The following is a 4571-nucleotide window of genomic DNA, read 5'->3' on the forward strand; positions in this document are numbered from 1 at the left end:
CCTCCTGGTTTGCTGAGTTGAGCTTGCCACTACCTTGCTGAAACTTCTTCTATCCTCTATTGCTCTCCCTCCCCCAGAGCAAAAAGGGCCTTTCCTGTTAATCTCCCAAGCTTCCTGAGCTACAAGGCAGTTGCATTCTATATTTCTCCTGGCCCATCTGTTTCAGGTAACTTACTTCTTCTTATACCATATTGGCTCCCAGAAAACATCCCCTTCTTTCTATAGATCAATGTCCATATCTTCATGGTCCAATGTATATTCCACACATTTTTCCATGACCCTTGTTCCCTACACAAATTTTTTCATTGTACTTTGACTGAATTTCTACTATGAACTTTTCTCATTTCCCCTGATAACTTATTTATGAACATGTTATTCCCCCTACCATCAAGTAATATTGTGAGATATTAGGGGCTTGAGAATAGGATTTGATTTACTGTAACATTGAGCCACCAGTACCTGGCACATATCAGGTGATAAATAAATGTTTAGTTAATACTCAATAAACATCTATTAAGTGCCTACTCTGTGCTAGGCACTGTGCTAAATACTAAGGTTACCAAAAAAAAGAAAAAAAAACCCAACCTCTTCCTCTAAGTTCAGTCTAATGGGTAAGACAACAAGAAAATATATGTACAACCAAGCTATATAGAGGAAAAATAGGAAATAATTGAGAAAAGGAAAGTGCTAAAATTAGAAGATAGAATTTTAGTTAGAACTTAATGGAATCTGGTGAAGCTGGTAGGCAGAGATGAGAAGGGGCATCATTCCAGGCATGGGAAACATCCAGAGAAAATGCCAAGAGATGAGAGATAAGAATATCTTGTTTGAGAAACAGCAAGGAAGCCAGTGTCTCTAGATCAAAGAGTATGTGGCAAGGAGTAAGACATAAAAAGACTGGGAAGGCAGAAGGAGACTACTAGTTTATAGAGGTATTTTACTGCCAAAGAGAAGTAATTGTATTTGACTCTAGAGGTGATAAGGGCTGTCTGGAGTTTGTTGAATAAGGGGATAAAATGGTTAGACTTGCCCTTTAGGAAAACAACTTCTTCCTTCCTTAAGTCAAAGAGTTTTTTTCCAATATGGTAAACTTGGGGGTGGAGGGTGCATTTATTCTTCCTCCTTGACATCTTGAGTGCCTGTCCTTCCATGGCCCTTCTTTGCATTCTTTCTGTTGACGCATGATGATGAGTACAGGGAGCAGTTGACGTACTTCTGGGAATCCAGGTGCACGACGAAGGTGGGAATGTTCACCACCTATTTTCGGACTCCGATGGGCTTCTGGCAGCTGAGCACCCTCATGTGGTGGATGGACTTAAACAAATTCAGCTTAAAGATCTCCATCTGCAGGCACTGTTCCAAGAAGTCCTCATTCTTCAGGCCCAGGATCTCGTCCTGCTTCATCTTACCCTCGTCCAGGACACTGATGCCCACCAGCCTCTGGAGCAGGGTGCTGCATTCGAATAGCCACCACCGGTCCTTCTAGTCCAGCGTGAGTACCTCCCTGATCTTGTGGATTTTAGCCGGCGTGAACTTGATTTCACACCTCGTGATTGCTGCAGAGCCCTTACTCACAGATCAGCTTCATTTCGTAGTCCAGGCATGACTTTTTGAAGGGTCACCGCAGTGTCACGTTTTATCCTCCATCACACCAAGGCCATTCTACCTTCCAAGCATGATTGTCTGGCTCATGCCTTCTGCAAGCTTCAGAATGGGCAGGGAAAGCAGGAAAACCACTTTAATGACTGAATGGAGGATGAATTGAAGGGAGGAGAGATGAGGCAAGCTGACCCACCATCAAGATATTAAAATGGTATAGGTGTAAGGTGATGAGGGCCTGCATCAGAGTGGTGGAAGTATCAGAGGAGTGAAGGAGTTGTATTCAAAAAATGTTGTAATGAATAAGTCTTAGCAATATATTGAATCTAGCGGAGGAATATAAGTGGTAGGAGTTGAGGATGACTTGTAAGTTGCAACCCTTAGCGAATGGGAGGATAATGTTGCTCTCCACAATAAGAGAAGTTAAGATTGAGTGAGAGTTTAGTGAGATATGAGTTCCATTTCAAATATGCTGAATTTAAGATGTCTAGTATGCAGCCGGTTTAAATTGCCTGAAAAGTAGTTGGAGATGTGAGGTTAAAAATCTGGAGAGATGTTGGATCAGGATAGTACCTTGACATCAATTGAAGTAAAATCAGTGATGTAAGAAGCTGCAGAGAGGTCAAGGAGAATGAGAACTTAGAAATGGTCATTGAATTTGGCAACTAACAGATCACTGATAACTGGAGAGAGCAGTTTGAGTGTAATGATAAGATTGGAAACCAGATCATATAGGGTTATGAAGAAAATGAGAGGAAAGAAAGTGGAGGCAGTTATTATAGATAGTTCAAAGGAGTATAGACACAAAGGGGAGAAGTGAGATTAGATGACAGCTAGGATGGAAGGATCAAAATTTTTTTCAGGATAGGGGAGACATGTTTAGAGGTAGTAAGGAGGGAGCCAATAGACAGGAAGAGATTGAAAATTAGTTGTTAGAGTGAGGATGATGGAGGGGGCAATCTGTTGGAGGATATAGGTTGGAATGGAATAGTTTGAGCAGGTAGAGGGGTTAGCCTTGACAAGTAATTTACTGAATAGGATTTAGTCCATTGTTGGACAACAGTAACAAATCAGAAAATTCTTATGCAGACCTGGGATCTGACACATTGTAAATTTAACACATAGGGTATTAGTTCTGCCAATGGAGCAGCACTGAAATGCCCTCTCCCATACACCTATGTGACAGCTTTTCAAATATCTGAAGGCAATTTTACATCCCTCATGTCTTTTCTTCTCCAGATCAAACATCTATCCCCAAATTCCTCAATCATTCCTTATTAAATGATTTCTACCACTTTGGTCACTCTCCTTTGGGGCCTCTTTTATTTTCCAATGGCGCCAGTAAAGTCTGGAAAGTGATATGTCTGACTGGCCGAGAATACTGTGCAACTATTACCTCCCTTACCCTGAACTTTGTATTGCCATTAGTCCAGCCTAAACTTGAATAATTTTTGTTTGTTTGTTTTCAGTATAGTGCTACACTCTTGACTTATATTAAACTTCTGGTCAATGATCCCCCTCAGGCATTTATCTCATGAACTGCTGTCAAGCCAAGTCACCTTCAATCTGTACTTAAGTAATTTAAATTTTTGAAAGTAAAAAGAGAAATTTAACCAATCCCTTTAGAATTTTGCTTGTTGGCTTTAGTCCATTGCTATAGTCAATGGAGCTTCCTTCAAAGACCATTTCTTTCAGACAGGATTTTAACTCTCTCATTTTAGTCTCTTTTTTTAAAAAAAAAAGCATTTTCCATTATCCAAATTATCAGTTAAGCATAGGGGTAAGGACAAAGCCCTGTGGCATATCATTAGGTAAAATCTGCCTCCAAAGTACTGCTAATCATCATTCAAATGCATGTGTATTCAAGTATTTATTTATTCACCAAATAGTACAATTTTCCAGTCTGCATTTCTCTGTATTATCATAACAATATCATAAGAAACAATTAAAATATTGCATAAGTTAAAATATGACTATAAGCATGACTGGCATTATGAGATAGTGGATGGGGGAGAGAAAACTGGACCTGGAGACAGGAAAACTGTATTCATGTCCAGTCTACCATAAACTCTAAGTATGTAAGGAGTATCTTATTTCTTCCTTTGTAAACACAGCACCTAGGGAAGTCCCTTCTATCTAGTATCCACATGTGTTGGCTTCTAGAGCACCAACCCTTCTATGCCAAAATTTTGTGAGTAGTGCTTAAAAGAAGTGTGTTTAGGCAATGTGGAGGGTTCTCAGAGGAAGGTCTCTCAAATCAGACAAAGGTTCTTGTTGCTGTAACTTCAAATCCAAACATCCCTAGACAACAAGACCAAAATACAGTGAAGGGCAGAGCAAAGAGATAGGAATTCTTGCTTTGGTAACCAGAGAGAACATCTGTTAGCACTTTTTCAACAGGGAGGGGTGGGCAAACTGCCAGTGAGTACCTATCAAAGTTACCTGTGGGTTAAATGCATATTCTTAGATTTATATTTGGGCAACTAGGTGGAAGAGTGGATAGAACTCCAGGTTTGGAATCAAAAAAACCTGAGTTTAATTCTGATCTTATATATTTACTGACTGTGTGAACCTGAGCAAATTACTTAATCTCTATCTGCCTCAGTCTCCCTAATTGTAAAACAGAGAAAATAATAGCACATACCTCCTAGGGTTGTTGTGAGGATCAAGTGAGATAATACTTTAAAATTATTTAGCATAGTGCCTGATACGTAGTAAATACTTAATAAATGCTTATTTCCTTACTTCTTTCCTCCCTGTGTACATATTGTTTTCCAGTTATAGAATACATGTGGAATGATTTTATTTTTGTTTTTTGTATTCCCAGTGCCAGACACAGTGCAAGGCACATAATAGGCATACATATGTATTTTGTAAATTCAATTAAACTGAGTGATTCAAAATGCAATTATGTCTTTATGTTACTTACAAATGGATAAAAGAACATGTTTACTAACAAGGTTAACATCATT

General features: G+C 39.2%; 1 pseudogene; it reads right to left on the reverse strand.

Moving 5' to 3' along the window:
- Positions 1-1051: 1051 nt before the first annotated feature.
- LOC140512240 (small ribosomal subunit protein uS4-like) lies at positions 1052-1636 on the reverse strand (annotated as a pseudogene).
- Positions 1637-4571: the final 2935 nt, after the last annotated feature.

Source organism: Notamacropus eugenii, chromosome 6 (genome assembly GCF_028372415.1).
Source record: "Notamacropus eugenii isolate mMacEug1 chromosome 6, mMacEug1.pri_v2, whole genome shotgun sequence".
NCBI classification, from domain to species: domain Eukaryota; kingdom Metazoa; phylum Chordata; class Mammalia; order Diprotodontia; family Macropodidae; genus Notamacropus; species Notamacropus eugenii.